This window comes from Macaca mulatta, chromosome 7, assembly GCF_049350105.2.
Source record: "Macaca mulatta isolate MMU2019108-1 chromosome 7, T2T-MMU8v2.0, whole genome shotgun sequence".
Lineage (NCBI taxonomy): Eukaryota > Metazoa > Chordata > Mammalia > Primates > Cercopithecidae > Macaca > Macaca mulatta.
The window spans coordinates 52,438,898-52,461,545 of record NC_133412.1 but is presented as its reverse complement, the minus strand read 5'-3'; the positions used below and the strand labels follow the sequence as shown (position 1 = coordinate 52,461,545).

At 45.1% G+C, this 22,648-nt stretch overlaps 2 long non-coding RNA genes across 2 annotated transcripts; both read left to right on the top strand.

Annotated features, from left to right (window-relative positions):
* Positions 1–2,692: 2,692 nt before the first annotated feature.
* Positions 2,693–4,580, top strand: LOC144329992 (uncharacterized). Its single transcript, XR_013395768.1, has 2 exons — positions 2,693–2,833; positions 2,955–4,580. It is a non-coding gene; the product is annotated as an uncharacterized LOC144329992 (long non-coding RNA).
* A 12-nt stretch (positions 4,581–4,592) lies between these two features.
* On the top strand, positions 4,593–21,387 carry LOC144329991 (uncharacterized). Its single transcript, XR_013395767.1, has 3 exons — positions 4,593–4,905; positions 18,428–18,745; positions 19,997–21,387. It is a non-coding gene; the product is annotated as an uncharacterized LOC144329991 (long non-coding RNA).
* Positions 21,388–22,648: the final 1,261 nt, after the last annotated feature.

Sequence of the window (22,648 nt, the reverse complement as noted above, 5' to 3'; positions counted from 1 at the left end):
AACATTCTAGACCATCCAGGCCCAGCTGAGCTGGCCCAGACCAGAAGACTTCCCCAGCAAACCCACAGACTGATGAAAAAGAATAAATGCTTATTGTTTTAAGAGTGAAACCAGTAAGTTTTGAGGTGGTTTGTTCTGCAGTAAAAACTGATACACAGGCCGGGCGCGGTGGCTCAAGCCTGTAATCCCAGCACTTTGGGAGGCCGAGGCGGGCGGATCACAAGGTCAGGAGATCGAGACCACAGTGAAACCCCGTCTCTACTAAAAATACAAAAAATTAGCCGGGCACGGTGGCGGGCGCCTGTAGTCCCAGCTACTCAGGAGGCTGAGGCAGGAGAATGGCGGGAACCCGGGAGGCGGAGCTTGCAGTGAGCCGAGATGGCGCCACTGCACTCCAGCCTGGGCAACAGCGTGAGACTCCGTCTCAAAAAAAAAAAAAAAAAAAAAAACCTGATACACAAAGCATGTCTTTGCATCTTTCAGGATGGATTTGTTTGGTGTAATTCTTGGAGTGCCTGAAGCTACCATACATCAGCTTCACAGAACTGGTCTATGTTACCTTAAGTTATCTCATCAGATTTCTCATAGTTTTGCTGATTTATAGCAAAACATGTTTAAGGCATAATAACACACATCAACTCTCTTGTTATTTCACTTGGTCAGTGATGGTAATTTCATTTGCAAGGTTTTCATTCATTTTATTACTTTTTTTTTTTTTTTTTTTTAAATTGAGATGGGGGTCTCACTGTACTACCCAGACTGGTCTTGAACTCCTGGGCTCAGGCGATCCTTCTGTGTCAGCCTCGGGGTCTCACTGTGTTACCCAGGCTGGTCTGGAACTCTTGAACTCAAGCGATGCTCCTACGTCAGCCTCCCAAAGTGCTGGGATTACAGGCATGAACAACTGTGCCACGACTTGTTACTCTTTTTTTTTTTTTTTTTGAGACAGGGTCTCTCTCTTTCACCCAGGCTGGAGTGCAATGACATGATCTTGGCCCACTGCAGCCTCTGCCTCCCAGGCTTAAGAGGCTCAAGCAATCCTCCCACTTCAGCCTCCTGAGCAGCTGGGACTACAGGTGTGCACCATCACGCCCAGCTAATTTTTGTATTTTTTGTAGAGATGTGGTTTCATCATGTTGCCCAGACTGGTCTTGAATTCCTGGACTCAAGTGATCCTCCTGCTTTGTCCTCCCAAAGTGTTGGGATTACAAGCGTGAGCCATTGTGCCTGGCCCTTGTTACTCTTTTTTTTAAAAAACAAAGGTTAAGGCCAGGCTCAGTACCTCTTGCCTATAATTTTATCACTTTGAGAAGCTTAGATGGGAAGATCACTTGAGGCCAGGCATTCAAGTTCAGCCTGGGCAACACAGCAAGACTCTGTGTCTACAAAAAAAGTGTTTTTTTTTTTTTTTGAGATGAAGTATCGTTCTTGTCCCCCTGGCTGGTGTGCAATAGTGCGATCTCAGCTCACTGCAACCTCCGCCTCCTGGGTTCAAGTGATTCTCCTGCCTCGGCCTCCTGAGTAGCAGGGATTACAGGCGCCTACCACCACGCCTGGCTAATTTTTGTATTTTTATTAGAGACGGGGTTTCACCATGTTGGCCACGCTGGTCTCGAACTCCTGGCCTCAGGTGATTCGCCCGCCTCGGCTTCCCAAAGTGCTGGGATTACAGGCGTGAGCCATCGCATGTGGCCTCCCACAAAATTTTTTTTTTTTTTTTTTTGAGATGGAGTCTCGCTTTGTTGCCCAGGCTGGAGTGCAGTGGCCCAATCTCGGCTCACTACAACCTCCGCTTCCTGGGTTCAAGCAATTCTCCTGTCTCCACCTCCTGAGTAGCTGGAATTACAGGCACTCGCCACCACGCCCGGCTAATTTTTGTATTTTTAGTAGAGATGGGGTTTCACAATGTTGGCCAGGCTGGTCTTGAACTCCTGACCTCAAGTGATCCACCCACCTCGGCCTCCCAAAGTGCTGGGATTACAGACATGAGCCACCGCGCCTGACCTCAAAAAAGTCTTTAAAAAATTTGCCAGGCATGGTGATGCATGCCTGTAGTCCTAGCTACTCTGATGGGAAGCTGAGGCAGGATCACTTGAGCAGTGAGCTATGATCATGCCGCTGCACTGCAGCCTGGGCAATATAATGAGACCTTGTCTCAAAAAAAAAAAGGTTAAGTTGTATAAACATTGGATATCATTTTTTACGTGTTTTGTTATAAATTTAGTCTTTTTTTGTTTTTTTTGAGACAGAGTTTCACTCTTGTTGCCCAGGCCGGCCGGATCTCGGCCCACCACAACCTCTGCCTCCCAGGTTCAAGCAATTCTCCTGCCTCAGCCTCCTGAGTAGCTGGGATTACAGGCGTGCGCCACCACGCCTGGCTAATTTTTTTTTTTTTTTTTTTTTTTTTTTTGAGACAGAATTTTGCTCTGTCGCCTAGGTTGGAGTGCGATGGTGCGATCTTGGCCTACTACAGCCTCTGTCTCCTGGATTCAAGCAATTCTCCTACCTCAGCCTCCTGAGTAGCTGGGATTACAGGCGCCCACCACCACACCCAGCTAATTTTTGCATTTTTAGTAGAGACAGGGTTTCATGACGACGTTGGCCAGGCTGGTCTCAAATTCCTGACCTCAGTGATCCGCCTGCATTGGCCTCCCAAAGTACTGGGATTACAGACTGAGCCCCTGGGCCTGACCTTTTTTTTTTTTTTTTTTTTTTTTTTTGAGATGGAGACTTGCTCTGTCGCCCAAGCTGGAGTGCAGTGGTGCGATCTTGGCTCACTGCAACCTCCACCTCCTAGGTTCAAGTGATTCTTCTGCCTCAGTCTTCCAAGTAGGTGGGACTACAGGTGCGCACCACCACACCTGGCTAATTTTTTTTTTTAGTAGATATGGCGTTTCAGCGTGTTGGCCAGGCTGGTCTTGAACTCGTGATCTGCCCGCCTTGGCCTCCCAAAGTGCTGAGATTACAGGTGTGAACCGCCGTGCCTGGCCAAATTTTTTTTTGTATTTTTAGTAGAGACGGAGTTTCGCCATGTTGGCCAGGGTGGTCTTGAACTCCTGACCTCAGGTGATCCACCTGCCTTGGCATCTCAAAGTGCCGGAATTACAAGTGCGAGCCACTGAGCCTGGCCTAAATTTAGTCTTAAATGTACAGTGCATAAAAGCTAAGAAACAACAGGTAATTGGCTATATTATGGGATAATAATGTAACTAATGAGATCATAACTAATGAAGGGAAAATGCCTTCAGTTTGTGTTTATGATAGCCAGTGTAATTGTTGATGTAATTGTGTCTGTCTTAATGAGATTTGATGTTTTAGCATGAGTGGGTGTTAATTTTGGGACTCTGTGCACATATAAAATGTTTTTCCATTGAAATTAAGTAGTGATTACATTTTCAACCTGAATTGCCCAAGAGATTTTTTTAGGATTAACTACCCCAGGAAGGCAGGAAAGGACGGTCCTGCAGTCACGGTACCTTTTACTGTCATGGAAAATTAAAATGAAACCAGATGATTAAGGTTTCCACTTGTCCTGAGATGAAGGTGTAGCCTGAGGAGCCTCTATTAGCATGTGTAAAGCCTCTGCTGAGTAAATGGTATTAACTTGTGTAAAGAAAGAATGTGACTAGGGGGCCCAGAAAGGAGGTATATCAAGTCAACACATTCCTGAGGGTATCTCTCTAGCTGTGGGGGTGGATGTGCCAGTAAGTATCTGCAGCCTGAGTGGGCTTTCAGTGTGTTTTCCTGTGGGGAGGGGATACGACCATCAGGCTGACTACTGGGTGTCCTCTTTCACAGAACTGTTTGTATTTTAAGTCAGACAATTGGTATTTGGTGTCTGGTGACCTGGGTCATGTGATGTGTCAGCCTCCACTAACCACTAAACCCTGGAGAAATGCCAGTACCTAGTTATTGAGGCTCAAAGGTAAACTTTGAAAACTTTTTCAGAGCAACGAGCCCTCCTGGCAGTGGGAAGACCAACATTCCCCTGAAGATAGTTGCTCTCTTGCCACATTCTCTTTCCACATGGCTTCACCGCAAAGGTCTTCTCCAAGCCTGGGACTCCGATTTGCCAACATGCTGATGAACTGACTTGACTCCATTGTTCTTTCTCTTACCTGTGAATAGAAGAGGTTAGACCTCTAAGGCCAATGCCAGAGTGACTCATCTTTGAAAATATTAGATTGTCTCACTCTCCCTGATACTTAATTCAAAGCCATCTTTGCAAAGCGCCATCCAATTTCTGTAGTGGCCCCAGCACTCAATAGTCCCAGAGACTGCCAGAGCAAAAGGGAGCAGGAGGCAATTCAAGCCATCTGTCCTGGAATAGGACATCTGGTCACAGGCCTGTGCCTCTGGTCTGGGCTCTTTGGGAGCCATCTGGCCCTCCATCCCACAGAGCTGTGCTAAGCCAGACCCTGTCAAGTATTGGTGAAACTAAGAGGAGAGGGTACATAAGCCAAAGTTAGCCTGGCTGTGGTCTTGACTGTCTGGGAGAGTTGCAGGGCCAACCAATTCTCATAAATGTGTCCGCAGACACCTACACAGGTGCCTCAAATAAATAAATAAAATAAAATAAAGGAAGCTAATTATACTTTTTTTTTTTTTTTTTTTGAGAAAGAGTCTCGTTCTGTTGCCCAGGCTGGAGTGCAGTGGCGCGATTGCTCTGGGCTCACTGCAAGCTCCACCTCTGGGGTTCACGCCGTTCTCCTGCCTCAGCCTCCCGAGTAGCTGGGACTACAGGCGCCTGCCACCACGCCCGGCTAATTTTTTGTATTTTTAGTAGAGATGGGGTTTCACCGTGTTAGCCAGGATTGTCTCGATCTCCTGATCTCGTGATCTGCCCGCTTCGGACTCCCAAAGTGCTGGGATTACAGGTGTGAGCCACCACGCCCGGCCTCTTTGGTACTTTTTTTTTTTTTTGAGATGGAGTCTCGCTCTGTCACCCAGGCTGGAGTGCGGTGGCCGGATCTCTGCTCACTGCAAGCTCCGCCTCCCGGGTTTACGCCATTCTCCTGGCTCAGCCTCCCGAGTAGCTGGGACTACAGGCGCTCGCCACCTCGCCCGGCTAGTTTTTTGTACTTTTTAGTAGAGACGGGGTTTCACCGTGTTAGCCAGGATGGTCTCGATCTCCTGACCTCGTGATCCGCCCGTCTCGGCCTCCCAAAGTGCTGGGATTACAGGCTTGAGCCACCGTGCCCGGCCTTTGGTACTTTTTAAAAGCTACGTAGTAAGGAAAATTCTACAGTACTCGTTAATTGAATATCATGTACTGAGCACTGCTTTATCATTTAACCTTCACAGTAGTCACCACTCAACAGGTGAGAACAAATGCTTACAGTTCAGCAACTTGTGTGAGGTTAAGTTACATGTTATAGGTAGTAGAGCTGGGATTTGAACCCAGAGCTGTCTCATTGTAATCATGCTGTTAGGTCATCATGTTATAGTCCTCCTACCTGTGTAAGTATTGGACTTGTACTCACTTGAGTTTATTTTTCAATATATATTTTACAATAGTAGACCACAGAGAATCAATAGAGTATATTAGCTTTGTAACCTGGCTAAAAGAATCTAAGGGAAGTCCTAAATTAAAGAATAGAACTAGATAATGCTGGACATGTAGCTGACCTGTCCTTTGCATTTGCAGAGTGCCAATTGAAAGTACTTGAATCGATCAGGCACAGTGGCTCACACTTGTAATCCCAGCACTTTGGGAGGCTGAGGTGGGCAGATCACAAAGTCAGGAGTTTGAGACCTGCCCAGCCAATATGGTGAAACCCCATCTCTACTAAAAATACAAAAATTAGCCGGGCATGGTGGTGGGAGCCTGATAGTCCCAGTTACTTGGGAGGCTGGGGCAGGAGAATCGCTTGAATCTGGGAGACAGAGGTTGCAGTGAGCCGAGATGGTGACATTGTACTGCAGCCTGGGTGACAGAGCGAGACTCCGTCAAAAAAAAAAAAAAGAGAAGAAAGGAAGGGAGGAAGGGAGGGAGGAAGGAAGGAAGGACGAACTTGAACCAAGGACAATAGCAAAAGACTGTTAAACTAAATGTCCATCAGTAGGGAACAGGCTAAATAACATGTGGTACTTAAGCTATTCAAAAAGCAAACATAGTAGCTCACTCCTATAATCCCAGTGCTTTGGTAGGCCCAGGTGGAAGGATTGCTTGAAGTCAAGAGTGCAAGACCAGCCTGGGCAACAAAGCAAGACCCTGTCTCTACAAAAAATAAAAAATTAGCTGGGCATGGTGGCCCACACCTGTAGTCATAGCTACTGGGCAGGCTGAGGTGGGAGGATCACTTGAGCCCAAGAGTTTAGGCTGCAGTGAGCTATGATGGCACCATTGCATTCCAGCCTGGGCAACAGTGTAAGACCCTGTCTCCCCCGCCAACGCCCCCCAGGAAAAAGCAAAAATAAAATAAAAACAAAGAAGTTATTAATGTACTGATACAGAACACTTACCAGGACATGTAGTGAAAAACAAACAAACAAAAAAAAAAAACAAGGTTCACTACAAGGATGTTTAGTATGTTACCATTAATAATTATTGTTTAAAAGGATATACATATATAATCATGTTGAACAAGTATGACTCATGGGGTGTGTATCAGTTAATAATAGGTTAAACTACTGTGACAAATAGATCCAAAATATAGCTCAGTAAAATACTTAATGTCTTGCTCAGCTAACAGTCCCAGGCCAATATTCAGGTCAATGAGGCCGCTCTCCTCCACCCTTTTCATTAAGGGGCCCAGAGGCTGTCCATCTATTATCCCCTGGATCAGGAAGTGACACACATTGGTTCCATTCACATTACATTGGAGAAAACCATCACATGGCCACACTCAGATTGAATGGGAGTATGGGAAACAGTCTAGTTGTGTGCCTAAAGAGAATAATGACTTTTGGTAGACAGCAAGGGTTCACTGCTACAGTCAGCCTCTCCGACCAGCAAATCTCATACTCACCCTTCTCCCAAGGGCTATGACAAAAACTTCCATTCATTTACAGCATTCATATCAGAATCTGGATTGTGGTCTTCTCTAATTGGCCTGAGTGAATTTCCTTATGGTCCAGCAATCTATGAACTGAAAGCCAAGTTTCTCACCACCCCAATAAACCCACCTACCCATCTACAATGATGAAGCAGGGTAAGGACGCGGCAATAGCAAATCCTGTTTGGAAAAGGGAGAATGGGAAACACCCAACCTTCCTGTCCAGAGCAATTATGGAGTTCTGCTAGATACATATTATGAAGATGTCCTTTCCTGGCAGTGGATGAATTTCCTACATTAGACCAGATTTTGCTCTTTAGGAAAAATTATCCTGGCGTTGTTCTCCTTCCACCCTTGTTCTGCCCTCTGGCAAGTTCTTCCTCAGCCATTGTTCTCCCTGGCTTTGTGTGAAGTGGGGTGCCTGTCCTCCTTGGGAACTACACAGCCTCAAAAGCCTCCTCAAAAGTTCCTGATGGTGTACCTTTGGATTTTCAAGTGTTACTTTATGGTTTTACTTATTTATTCAGACTAGGTTGGGGAATTTTTTTGGCAATACAGTTCACTCAGAAACTTTTTGGATCTATTGGTCTCAAAGCAAACAGTGTCTTGTACCAGAGAATATTGTGTGTGTGTGTGTGTGTGTGTGTGTGTGTGTGTATACATATATATATTTTTTAAAGACAGGGTCTCATTCCATCACCCAGGCTGGAGTGCAGTGGCACCATGTCAGCTCACTGCAATCTCCGCCTCCTGGGTTCAGGTGATTCTCCTGCCTCAGCTTCCCGAGTAGCTGGGATTACAGGTGCCTGACACCATGCCCGGCTAGTTTTTGTATTTTTAGTAGAGGCGGGGTTTTACCATGTTGGCCAGGCTGGATTTTTTTCAAGACATAAATATCAACCTTTGCTTATCTCTTTCTTCACTCCCTGCCTCTCTCTTTCAACTTAATGGCAGTTACAGCAAGGCCATAGGAAACAATAGGTTTAGGTAGGAGAAAACATCTTTTTTTTTTTTTTGAGACAGAGTCTCACTCTGTTGCCCAGGCTGGAGTGCAGTGGCGTGATCTCGGCTCGCTGCAAGCTCCGCCTCCAGGGTTCACGCCATTCTCCTGCCTCAGCCTCCCGAGTAGCTGGGACTACAGGCGCCCGCCACCACGCCCAGCTAATTTTTTTTTTTTTTTTTTTTTTTTTTTTTTTGTACTTTTAGTAGAGACGGGGTTTCACCATGTTAGCCAGGATGGTCTCGATCTCCTTACCTCGTGATCCACACGCCTCGGCCTCCTAAAATGCTGGGATTACGGGCGTGAGCCACCGCGCCTGGCGAGAAAACACCTTTAAACTCTTCTTTGCAGTAGTGCCGAATTCCTCTGTTGAATTGAAATACCTTAGTGGACCTGTGTTTCTCAAAGCCTTTTCAGTCTTTTTTCCTGTTGTTGGGGTTCAACAGCTTTTCCAACCCTATAAGACCCCATTGCTGGACTCCTTCTATTCCTTTTCATTTCACCTGCAAATCAATATGTTCTTACCTGAACTTATCTCTTACTATATCTTGTTAAACACAGCAAGGAATGACTAGTACACACTAACATTCTGACTCACAGGCCATGGCTTCAGAATACCATGGAAAGAGAACATTTTCCTTCCCAATTGGTATCCCTGTTAAAAACAGAAACCAAATAAATGAGTTTCATGATCTCTTGGAAATTGCTGTCATTAAGCAGAGGCCCACACTAAAAACATGAGAAGAAATGCTTTAGCAGATATTTATACTTACAAGTTGCGCTGTCTGAGGTCTTTAAAAGTGAGTTCTTTTAACCACAGAATGATGATGAGCCCATGTAGAGGTTCAAGAATTCCATCATCTATGCACAGGATTGGGTTATAAGATCCATGAGGACAGCCTCCATGTAGCACCAGAAACCTTCAAACGAACACTTACAAAAACCCTCCATAGAACAAGTTACCACAGTGGGGGTAATATGGTTTGGGTCTGTGCTCCTACCCAAATCTCATGTTCAGCTGTAATCCTTAATGTTGGAGGTGGGGCCTTATGGAAGGGCCCCACCCTTGGCTCACGGGGGTAGTTTCTCATGGTTTAACATCATCTCCCTTGGTGCTGTCACCATGATAGTGAGTTCTCATGAGATCTGGTTGTTTCAAAGTATGTGGCACTTTCCCACCACACTCGGTACAGATTCTGTCATATAAGACTTCTGATCTCACTTTGCCTTCTGTCATGATTTTAAGTTTCCTGAGGCTTCCCCAGAAGTGGAGCAGATGCTGCCATGCTTCCTGTACAGCCTGCAGAACGATGAGCCAATTAAACCTTTTTTTTTTTTTTGAGACACAGTGGCTAAGAAACTAATGGACTTTGTATTCCCTATAGGGGCTATTCTAATTTAATTGTTTAATGATAGAGAAAGAGAAACTTATTTTACTGGGGCAATTATTCTTGAGCTATGTAAAGCATTGCCTGTCATGTCAAAGCCTCAACCATCTAGAAAAGTCAAAACCACAAAAGGAATACTAAAGCTTAAATTAACTAAATTATCAGACACACTTGAGTTCCCATGGCCTTAAGTACTATCCTTGGCTCTGTGACTCTCTGTTCTGCCTGTTCAGGAACCCATAGACTGTCTCCCTCTGATTTGGCCACTGGCAGGCAAGCCCATGTAAGTAGGAGTCTCTCCACCCATACTTGATTCTAATCTCTTACAGGCAGACATGGCTACCTTTTCAAGCAGCCTTCTGTGTTATTTTGACATGTCATTATCATTCTTTTTTGTTTTTTTGAGACGGAGTTTCACTCTTGTCGCCCAGGCTGGAGTGCAATGGCGCCACCTCGGCTCACCACAACCTCCGCCTCCTGGGTTCAAGCAGTTCTCCTGCCTCAGGCTCCCAAGTAGCTGGGTTTACAGGCATGCGCCACAATGCCCGGCTAGTTTTGTATTTTTAGTAGAGACAGGGTTTCTCCATGTTGGTCAGGCTGGTCTTAAACTCCTGATCTCAAGTGATCCACCCACCTCAGCCTACCAAAGTGCTGGGATTATAGGCGTGAGCCACTGCGCCCAGCCTCATTCTTTTTTTTTTTTCTTTTTTTTAAAGATAGAGTTTTACTCTTGTTGCCCAGGCTGGAGTGCAGTGGTGAGATCTCGGCTCACTACCACCTCTGCCTCCCGGGTTCCAGTGATTCTCCTGCCTCAGCCTCCTGAATAGCTGGGACTACAGTTGTGCACCACAAAGCCTGGCTAATTTTTGTATTTTTGGTACAGATGGAGTTTCACCATGTTGGCCAGGCTGGACTCGAACTCCTGACCTCAGGTGATCTGCCCGCGTCAGCCTCCCAAAGTGCTGGGATTATAGGTGTGAACCACCATGCCCGTCCCGTTCTTTTTTTTCTTAGGGACAGGGTCTTCCTCTGTCCTTCAGGCTGCAGTGCAATGGTGTGATCATGGCTCACTGCAGGCTCAACCTCCTACCTCAGTCTCCCGAGTAGCTGAGACTATAGGTGTGTGCCACCACACCTGGCTAATTTTTGACTTTTTTGTAGAGATGGGGTCTTATTTTGTTGCCCGACTGTTCTACAACTCCTAGGTTCAAGTGATCCTCCTGTCTTGGCCTCCCAAAGTGCTTGGATTACAGCTGTGAGCCACTGAACCCAGTTTGTCATGTGTTTCTTTTTGCACAAATGAATATATACATGTGTATTTTCTTATTTACTCCCTTTTATTTCTTACCCAGAAGGGAAGGTAGCATACTACAAGATCACATACAGTTTTGTTTTGTTTTGTTTTGTTTTGTCTTCCAAGAGACAGAGTCTAGCTCTGTCTCCCATCCCTGAGTGCAGTGGTGCAATCATAGCTCACTGTCGCCTTGAACTCCTGGCTCCAGGGATTCTCCTGCATCAGCCTCTCAAGTAGGTGGGACCACAGGCACACACTACCACACCTGGCTAATTTTTTAAAAACTTTTTGTAGAGATGGTGGGTGGGACAGGTGGTCTCACCATCTTGTCTAGACTGGTCTTGAACTACTGGGCTCAATAGATCCTCCCACCTCAGCGTCCCAAAGTACTGGAATTACAGGTGTGAGCCGCTGTGTCTACTGTGTATGGGCTTTTTATTTTTCCTGTTTCTGTTGTTGATACTCTTGCCTTTAGTAAACTCCTTGTGTACAAAAATTACTTATCGACAGCCCACAGTCTAGCCAGATTCAGTTGCTGGGTTGCACTCACTTCCCTTTCGGTTGCATAATTCCTTTGGGTAGTAATTCCCTCAAATGATATCAATGACTTCATAATGAATGAAGTTATTATGAACTCTTAACATAATAACTGATAATCACCATCACAAACCTTATATTTCTAAGCCACCAATACCAATATTGTCATACCTAAAGTAGGACATTTTTGCTTACACAGAAATCGAACTAAAGGGCCTAAGGTGGGGACCAGTTCGTGTGTTCACATTTTTGCAGCATTGATAGCCCAGGCGAAGAATGAGTGGTATGGTTTATCTTAAAAAATGCATAACCTATACAATTCTTACCACAAAGGCATACCAAAGCATTATTTTCAGACATTTTAAGTTAGTTTCAAACTGAAGTAGACTCAGATTCACTATCTTTGCCAGGATCTGTAATGGGAGTTCTGGATTATCCTGGCCTGAACGCAGTCCTAGGTGACTCCTAATGAGTGGTACTTGCTTTGTGGAATAAAGAACTGCTGGTTACTCCCTGAAAATTGTCGATATGTTTCTATTTATGGCAACTGATTCCTGTATTAAGAATTATTCACGGCCGAGCACAGTGGCACACGCCTGTAATTCCAGCAGTTTGGGAGACCAAGGTGGACAGATTGCTTGAGGCCAGGAGTTTGAGACCAGCCTGGCAACATGGCGAGACCCCATCTCTACTAAAAATATAAAAATTAGCTGGGAGTGGTGGTGCCTGTGGTCCCAGCTACTCGAGAAGCTGATGCTGGAGAATTGCTTGAACCTAGGAGGTGGGGCTTGCAGTGAGCTGAGATCACACCACTGCACTCCAGCCTGGGCCCAGCAAGACCCTGTCTCAAAATAACAATAATAGTAATAGTAATAATAATAATAATTCAGGACCTCACTCATAGACCCTTTTGGTCAAAATTATCTAAAGAGAAATTCTTTTTTAAAAAAACAGGGTCTCAGCCAGGCGCAGTGGCTCACACCTGTGATCCTAGCATTTGGGAGGCCAAGGCGGGCATATCACAAGGTCAGGAGTTTGAGACCAGACTGGCCAATATGGTGAAACCCAGTCTCTACTGAAAATACAAAATTTATCCAGGTGTGGTGGCGTGCGCCTGTAGTCCCAGCTACTCGGGAGGCTGAGGCAGAAGAAAATCACTTGAACCCAGGAGGCCGAGGTTGCAGTGAGCCAAGATTGTGCGACTGGACTCCAGCCTGGGCAGCAGAGCAAGACTCTGTCTCAAAAAAAATTAAAAATGCGTCTCTCTGTTGCCCGGGCTGGAGTACAGTGGCACAAACATGGTTCACTGCAGCCTTGACCTTCTGGGCTCAAGTGATACTCCTGCTTCAGCCTCCTGAGTAGCTGGGACTACAGGTGTAGGCCACCGTGCCAGGCTAACTTTTAAATGTCTTTTATAGAGATGAGGTCTTGCTATGTTGCCCAGGCTGGTCTCAAACTCCTGGACTCAAGCAATCCTCCCACCTCAGTCTCCCAAAGTGCTGGGATTACAAGTGTGAACCAGTGTACCTGGCCTAAAGGGAAACCCTTTCATTTCTTTCTCTCTCTCTGTTTTTTTTTTTGAGACGGAGTTTTACTCTTGTTGCCAAGGCTGGAGTGCAACGGTGTGATCTGCAACCTCCGCTTTCCAGGTTCAAGCGATTCTTCTGCCTCAGCCTCCCAAGTAGCTTGGATTGCAGGCGTGTGCCACCACACCTGCTAATTTTTGTATTTTTTGTAGAGTGGGGTTTCACCATGTTGGCCAGCTGGTCTTGAACTCCTGACCTCAGGTGATTCGCCTGCCTCGGCCTCCCGAAGTGTTAGAATTACAGGTGTGAGACACCGCGCCCGGCCCCTTCATTTCTGTTATAAGCAATTAAACCTTGGCATAAGATAATTTTAAAAATATTTTTCTGTCCTCAGACAGCTTCACACCATGCTTTACAGGGGGCACCTATATTTGAGAGAATTCTTCAAGTTTATGACAGTACAAATGACTGAAAGCTTAACAAAGGCCTTCTAAGCTTTAGACTTATTGCAAGAAGGCAGTCAGCCAAAATAGAGCACCCATAACGTGTTTTCCTTATCTCACAAAAAGGAACTTGTGCTGTACTGAGGGAAAATATTGCACTTGTATTTCCCAAGATGTCTCAGAGATTTTCAACATTATCAAAGAGATTAGAGAAACTTCAAAAAATTTCAAACTATAACAACCTGGTCAATATTCCTCTGTCTGGGCCAGGCATGGTGGCTCATGCTTGTAATCCCAGCACTTTGGGAGGCCAACGCAGGTGGATCCCTTGAACCCAGGAGTTGGAGACCAGCCTGGCCAACATGGCGGACCATCTCCACCGAAAGTACAAAAATTAGCTGGGCTTGGTAGTGCACACCTGTAGTTACAGTTACTCACTCAGGAGGCTGAGGTGGGAGAATCACCTAAGCCTGGGAGTTCGAGGCTGCGGTGAGCCAAGATCATACCACTGCACTTCAGCCTGGGTGAGAGAATGAGACTCTATCTCAAACAAAAAACACTTCTTTGTCTTATCTCCATACTTCAGATCAAAAAGAGGATTTAATCTGTGAAAACTTGGATCATGATTTTGGTGCGCTTTCAAGTCCTTCCTTATTTTACTAGTTGTAGGCCGGGTATGGTGGCTCACACCTGCTTCCTTATTTTACTAGTTGTAGGCCGGGTATGGTGGCTCACACCTGTAATCCCAGCACTTTGGGAGGCTAAAGCAGGTGGATCACCTGAGGTCAGGAGTTTGAGACCACCATGGCCAACATGATTAAACTTTGTCTCTACTAAAAATGCAAAAATTAGTGGGGTGTGGTGGCGCACCTATAATTCCAGCTACTAGGGAGGCTAAGGCACGTGAATGGCTTGAACCCGGGAGGCAGAGGGTGCAGTGAACCAAGATCGCACCACTGCACTCCAGCCTGAGTGATGGGCTCTTGACTCTAAAAAAAAAAAATCTAGTCGTGTGTGTGTGTGTGTGTGTGTGTGTATAGATATTATTATGTTAAAGTCAGAGTCTTCTGACCGGGCACAGTGGCTCACGCCTGTAATCCTAGCACTTTGGGAGGCCAAGGTGGGTGGATCACCTGAGGTCAGGAGTTTGAGACCAACCTGGCCAACATGGTGAAACCCAATCTCTACTGAAAATACAAAAAATTAACCAGGCATGGTGGCGGACACCTATAATCCCAGCTACTCGGGAGCCTGAGTGAGGCAGGAGAATCACTTGAACCTGGGAGGCGGAGGTTGCGGTGAGCCGAGATCGCAACACTGCACTCCAGCCTGGGCAACAAAAGCGAAACTCTGTCTCAAAAAAAAAAAAAAAAAAAAAAAAAAAGACAGAATCTCGCTCTGTTGCTCGGGCTAGAGTACAGTGACATGATCTTTGCTCACTGAAACCTCTGCCTCCTGGTTCAAGAGATTCTCCTGCCTCAGCCTCCCTAGTAGCTGGGATTACAGACGCCCACCACCACACCTGGCTAATTTTTCTATTTTCAGTAGAGACAGGGTTTCACCATGTTGGCCAGGCTGGTCTCGAACTCCTGACCTCAAGTGATCCGCCCACCTCGTTCTCCCAAAGTGCTGGAATTACAGGCGTGAGCCACTGTGCCTGGCATATATTTTTATGTTGTATTTATATACTGTCTAGCTGGTGTCCAGAATTTTAAACTCTACTATGTGTTGGCTGTCTCATCAGATGGTGCAACAGATGATCCTGAATCAAAAACAAAATGAAATCATGATGATCACCACAGCCACCATTTCACCCCCTAACGAAAACCATGTCAGTGGACTACATCTAGAGTTCTAGATCAGGGGCTAGCAAACTGTGGCCAATGGGTCAAGTCTGGCCCACCACTTGTTTTTATAAGTAAAGTTTTATTGAAACACAGTCACACCTATTCATTTGTGAATCATTTGTGCTGTTTTTATGCTACAACAGCAGAGTTAAGTTGTTATGATAGAGTCAGTAGGGCTCACAAAACCTAAAATATTTATGTTTTGTCCCTTTACAGAAAAAAAGTTGCCCACCACTGTTCTAGACAATATGTAAATGGCCTCTTCCATGACCTGTCAAGCAGGTGCAAAATGGGAGATGAAAATAGAAAATTCCATTCTTGCCTGAAGAACCTAGTTCATGTCTGCAGGCATTTACACAGGAAACTATAAGACGAATCAATATCAGTCTTGGACTGAATCACCTAGTCATCAAACCCTACATCAATAGGTCATCTGTTCTTGAAACCTGTCTAATCAGTGAGTAACCTTACTCACTTTGAGCCAAAACCAATCACTTACGTTTTCCCAAAATCCTGTATAAACCAATTTTTTACTTTGTTCACAGGGATTACATGTGTCTTTGCAGTTCTCCCTTGCCAGGCAAGAAATGAATTCTACTTTCATTTTCCAGATTTGAAAGATTTGTGATTCCTTTAACATGAGCAAAACTAAAATATAATGGCTTAACAAAATAGAGGTTTATTTCCTGTTCACATAGTAGTATTGGACAGGTGTTTAGCTTGGTGGGGCAGCTCTCCTCTTTGCCATCATCCACAGACCCAGGTTTCTATCTGTCATCACTTGAGTCCTTGTCATCATCTACATTAAATTGGCAAAAGGCAAGAAAAAATAAAAGAGTTTTATGGGTGGGGGTGCGGTTATAGGCCAGTTCTGCAAGTCATACCCATCATATTAACCCAAAACTGTTTTGCATTTCACTGGAGAAAATTTAGTAAAAAGATTATATCCATCTGGGTGCGGTGGCTCACACCTGTAATCCCAGCACTTTGGAAGGCTAAGGCAGGCAATCACTTAAGGTCAGGAGTTCGGGACCAGTCGGGCCAACATGGTGAAACCCCGTCTCTACTGAAAATACAAAAATTATCCGGGTGTGGTAGTGCACGCCTGTAATCTCAGCTACTCGGGAGTCTGAGGCAGGAGAATCTCTTGAACCTGGGAAATGGAGGTTGCAGCGAGCCAAGATCTAGTAACTGCACTCCAGCCTAGGTGACAGAATGAGACTCTGTCTCAAAACAAAACAAAACAAAGATTATACCAACCTGCAAAGTGTGCTGGGAAATAGAGCCTAGCTTTGTGCCTAAAGGATAGAATGCTTATTAGTAGGGAGTCTCCACTACAGAGTATGAATCAGAAAAATCTTAACTTTTATCTTTCACTGTCCTTTTAATGTATTCTTTGGGGCTAGTTTTCCCCTGCCCCCTTAGATGAAACCTTGGTCAAATCCCTCAACTTTTCTGGTCACTCATAAGTATTAAAAGTCTTCCTAGGCTGGGCGCAGTGGCTCACGTCTGTAATCTCAGCACTTTGGGAGGCTGAGGCAGGTGGATCACCTGAGGTCAGGAGTTTGAGACCAGCCAGGCCAACAAGGCAAAACCCCATCTCTACTAAAAATACAAAAATTAGCTGGGCATGGTGGCACATGCTGTAATCCCAGTTACTTATAAGGCTGAGGCAGGAGAATTGCTTGAGCCCAGGAGGTGGAGGTTGCAGCGAGCCAAGATCATGCCACTGCACTCCAGCCTGGGTGACAGAGGGAGACTCCATCTCAAAAAAAAAAAAAAAGTCCTGGCTGGGTGAGGTGGCTTACGCCTGTAATCCCAGCATTTGGGAGGCCAAGGCAGGTGGATCATGAGGTCAAGAGATCGAGACCATCCTGGCCAACATGGTGAAACTCCGTCTCTACTAAAAACACAAAAATTAGCCGGTGTGGTGGCACACACCTATAGTCCCAGCTACTTGGGAGGCTGGGGCAGGAGAATTTGCTTGAACCTAAAAGGTGGAGGTTGCAGTGAGCCCAGATCATACCACTGCACTCCATCCTGGCAACAGAGCGAGACTCTGTCTCAAAAAAAAGAAAAAAAGAAAAAAAAAAAAGTTATCCTGTCATGCTAGTTTCCCAAATATTATCAGTTAAGTGATAAAAAACTTCCAGCCCCCTCTAACATCCATTTCTGTAAAATTCATTTATACAGAGGCTCCACCCTCTTTCCCAGATTGGGCCTCTAGGAGGTGGGTCACCTACTATGGAAAAGGAGCATGTGGCCAACTTAGCTCCTTCCTTATTCAGTGCTTCCACTCTGCTCCTCTTGCTAGTCACTGTCTCTGAGACCCTCCAAACTGGGTGGCTGCTAGCCCATCCGGTGCCTCTGTAGATTAGGAATATGTTCCCCTTCTGGGTGTATGCAGCCCCATGGTGAGAGAACTGTACCTCTGTGTGAATTAGGAAAACACGGCTCTTCTTCCAAGTAGATACAACCCCATGCCAGGGCATACAGTTTGGAGAATGGAACTCAGACTGGGTTGCAGCCACCATATGCACCTTCATTCAGGCACCCTTTAGCAGTGAATGAATCACACAGCCATAAGGCCTGTTAAGGTTGGAACATATGGAGAAAGTAATAGAGGAGACGGTAAAGTTCACACTTGACTAGTACTGTCATGAATGGCATCTGTACTCTGGCAGGTGTTTAAGGCTTACTCTTTTTGTATGTGGGCTGTATGTCTGAGTTCCTTAAAGCTTCCTCCTCCCATCATTGGGGATCTCATCTCTGCAATTTCTTGTTTCTTCTTCCTTTTTTAAAGATGGGGTTTCACCATGTTGGCCAGGCTGATCTCGAACTCCTGACCTCAAGTAATCCATCCACCTTTGCCTCCCAAAGTGTGGGGATTACAGGGACGAGCCACTGCACCCGGCCTGCAGTTTCTTCTGCATAAATGAATACATGGCTTTTACAGTTGTTTATTTACAATTCTTTCTCGAGACTCTAGGCATCTGGTGCTACGCCTCCACCTTCCTTCTGCTGAAGTCCACTTACTTTCCAGGCAGCTTTCTTGAACAGGATCCAAGGCAATGCTTCTCCGGAGCTCTTGCATGTTTGTATCATACTTATATTAGAGAAAATATGTTTATTTGACCCATTGTTGCAAGTGCTGCTATATCCCAAATCACAGCCTCTTTTCTACCCCACAGGATGCCTGCATTAACCCTTAACGCTTTACACATCCCAGGCATAACTCAGACTTCAGCCCACTGTGCCTCTCAAAGATGAAGAAACACATATTATGTTCTATTATGTGATCCCAGTAAAATGCCTTTTATTAATGTGAGGTGAGGGGCATGTACCCCTTAGGGTGAGGTTGGGGTGGAGGCAATGACTCAGTGACTCAGTTCAGCAATAGCTTTTTCTAAAACCTTGAACCTTCTTTTTTTTTCAATCTCTTCAACATCTTTTGTAGGCTGGAGATGGGTAGTGAATGAAGATTGAAAACTGGTTTTCTTTCTTTTTTTTTTTTTTTTGAGATGGAGTCTTGCTCTGTCACAGGCTGGAGTGCAGTGACGCTATCTCAGCTCACTGCAATCTCTGCCCCTGGGTTCAAGCGATTCTCCTGCCTCAGCCTCCCAAGTAGCTGGAATTACAGGCGCACACCACCACATCCAGTTCATTTTTGTATTTTTAGTAGAGACAGGGTTTTACCATGTTGGCCAGAATGGTCTCGATCTCCTGACCTCGTGATCCGCCTGCCTCGGCCTCCCAAAGTGCTGGGATTACAGGCGTGAGCCAGTGCGCCCGGCATGAAAACTGGTTTTCTAAATTCTCCTTTTGCAAATCCTGTGTTGGTGGACTTGCCCGTAACTTTGAAGTATGACCTTATTGTTTTGGTGTCTCAGCCAAACTTGAGACGAGTGAGGTTCCTTTAAATATCCTTGGTATGACATATCTCTGGATATGCAACAGGAAATATTGGTTACCTTTGGTGGGGAATTTGTTGGCTCAGGGCAGCAATGAGAGGGAGAATTTTTCACATGTATACTTTTTTGAACCATTTTAATTTAAAACCATATGGTATGTAATATCAATTCAAAAATTTAAAGAAATGTACCTCTTAAATATATTATAGTCATACAATGGAACACTTGGCAAATCTTAAAAAGAATGAGCTATATATCCCAATGTACAAAAATCTCAAGCTGGTGTGGTGATGTGTACCTATAGTCCCAGCTACTTGGGAGGCTGAGACTGCAGGATTACTTGAACCTAGGAGTTTGAGTTCAGCCTGTGCAAGATAGCAGGACCCCCCCGACCCCCGCCACCCCACAACTATCTCTAAGGAAAATAAATAATAAAAAGAAAGATCTCAAATATCTTAAACTTGAATCTCATTTCTTAACCACAGAAAAGGCTTGTTTTTTGTTTTTGTTTTTGTTTTTGAAACAGAGTTTCACTCTTATCACCCAGGCTGGAGTGCAATGGTGCAATCTAGGCTCACTGCAACCACAACTTCCCGGGTTCAAGCGATTCTCCTACCTCAGCCACCTGAGTAGCTGGGATTACAAGCACCTGCCACCACACCTGGCTAATTTTTATATTTTTAGTAGAGACAGGGTTTCACCATGTTGGCCAGGCTGATCTCGAACTCCTGGCCTCAAATGATCTGCCCACCTGGGCCTCCCAAACTGCTGGGATTACAGGCGTGAGCCACCACACCCGGCCAGAAAATTCCCCACCAAAGGTAACCAATATTTCCTGTTGCATATCCAGAGATATGTCATACCAAGGATATTTAAAGGAACCTCACTCGTCTCAAGTTTGGCTGAGACACCAAAACAATAAGGTCATACTTCAAAGTTACGGGCAAGTCCACCAACACAGGATTTGCAAAAGGAGAATTTAGAAAACCAGTTTTCATGCCGGGCGCACTGGCTCACGCCTGTAATCCCAGCACTTTGGGAGGCTGAGGCAGGTGGATCACGAGGTCAGGAGCATGTGTAGTGCAAGATGGACAACTTTTCAGAGCAGGTGTTTGTGCATCTGGTGACTCAGGGATCCAGGCTCTTTCCATTTTGTGGCTTCACCATCTAAATGCATGGCATTCACAATTGCTGCAGCAGGGGAAGAGAGAGCTGGAGAGTCATAAAATGGCACTAAATGCTTTGGTCCAAGAGTGCCCAATATCGTTTCTGTTCATAGCCCTTGAGCCAGAACTAGGCTCATGGTCTCAGCCTCACCGCAAAGCAGGACAGGAAATGTTGTCATCCTTTAGCCCAGAAAAAAGGAAATGAAATGAGGTTCAATATCATATGGCATCATGTCTGCCACAAAGACATAAACAAGTAACAGGAGGAAGGATCCTGAGGATCTAATATCAGGAGATTTACTTTTCACTATACTATTTATTCTATTTCTTTCTCTTTTTTTGTACAACAAAAAGTGAATATGTATACATACTCGTTCACTGTATTGTTTTGAATTTTTTTTAACCATTGGCTTATGTATACTTTTTCAATTAAAGACTTTGTAAGCTTTGTAATGGATGCTAAGACTAGTGGGTAAAAGTTTTATGAGGAACAGGATATAGTCTCAAAATATCTCCCCGCAAGATACTTATTGGTCGGGCATGGTGGTTCATGCCTATAATTCCAGAGTTTTGGGAGGCTGAGGCCTAGTTGGGAGGATTACTTGAGGCCAGGAGTTGGAGATCAGCCAGGGTAACATAGCAAGACCTGTCTCTACAAAAAATAAAATATTAGCCAGGCCTGGTGACATGCCTGTCGTCCTTGTTACTCAGGAGGATGAGGTGGGAGGATCACTGAAGCCCGGAAATTTGAGGCTACAGTGAGTTATGATTGCGCCACTGCACTTAAGCCTGGGCAGCAGAGTGAGACCCTGTCTCTAAAAAAAGAAAAAATATATATACGTATTAACTAAAAATGGACAAAGAATAACTTTACAGTGGAAAGGCTGGCAGACACCACCTTGACCTAAAAATAAAAATTAACATCACCAGTAGTCAGTAATGTGACAAATAGGTATCATGTGCCTCCTGATTTAATAAACCAAGAACACAGCATCAGTTTTAGAATATTCCTGCCAAAAATGTATAGCCTGAATCTAGTCATGAGGGGAAAAAACAGATAAACCTAAAACAAGAACCTCTTACAAAATATCTGGCCTGTATTCTTCAAGTAACAAAGGATCGTGAGAGGCAAAGTCAGATTGAGGAATTATTCCAGATTAAAAGAAACTAAAGAGACTTCTCAGCTAAGTGCAGTGTGTGATCCTGGATTGGATCATGAGCCAGAAAAATAATTTTTCTTTCTTGCTTTTGAGACAGTCTCACTCCATCGCCCAGGCTGGAGTGCAGTGATGCTATCTTGGCTCATTGCAACCTCCGCCTCCCGGGTTCAAGTGATTCTCCTGCCTCAGCCTCCCGACTAGCTGGGAATACAGGTGCACACCACCACGCCTGGCTAAGTTTTGTATTTTTAGTAGAGATGGGGTTTCACCATGTTGGCCAGGCTGGTCTTGAACTCTTGACCTCAGATGATCTGTTCACCTTGGCCTCCCGAAGTGCTGGGATTTCAGGCATGAGTCACCCTGCCTGACTTTAGAAAAGTAATTTTTCTTTTTGCTCTGGAGAACATTATCATGACAGTGGAGGATATCTGAATAAGGTCTCTGGGTTAGGTAATACTATTATATAAATGTTTTTATTTTTATTTTATAATTGTGCTATTGTTATACAAGAGAATACAATATTCTTGTTTTAGGAAACACATACTTAAGTATTTAGAGATACAGTTTCCTCCTGTTTGCAATTTATTCTCAAATGTTTCTGGAAAAATAATTTCCTATACATATATTTGTGTGTGTATATATGTGTGCATGCATATATATTACCAGTGCGTGTGTGTATAGAGAGAGAGACAGAGAGAGGGAGAGAGAGAAAAAAATGATAAAGCAAATATGGTAAAATGTTAGGATTTTGAGAATCTGAATAAACGTTATATGGGACCGGGCGCGGTGGCTCATGCCTGTAATCCCAGCACTTTGGGAGGCCGAGGTGGGCAGATCACAAGGTCAGAAGTTCAGGACCAGCCTGGCCAACGGGTGAAACCCTGTCACTACTAAAAATACAAAAATTAGTCGGGTGTGGTGGCACGAGCCTGTAATCCCAGCTACTCAGGAAGCTGAGGCAGGAGAATTGCTGAACCCAGGAGACTGAGGTTGCAGCGAGCCAAGATTGCACCACTGTACTCTAGCCTGGGCGACAAAGCAAGACTCCGTCTTGGGGAAAAAAAAAAGAGGCCGGGCGCGGTGGCTCACACCTGTAATCCCAGCACTTTGGGAGGCTGAGGCGGGTGGATCACGAGGTCAAGAGATCAAGACCATCCTGGCTAACACGGTGAAACCCCGTCTCTACTAAAAATACAAAAAAAATTAGCCAGGCATGGTGGCGGGCGCCTGTAGTCCAGGCTACTCAGGAGGCTGAGGCAGGAGAATGGCGTCAACCCGGGAGGTGGAGCTTGAGGTGAGCCGAGATGGCGCGGCTGCACTCCAGCCTGGGCGACAGAGTGAGACTCCGTCTCAAAAAAAAAAAGAAAAGAAAAGAAGA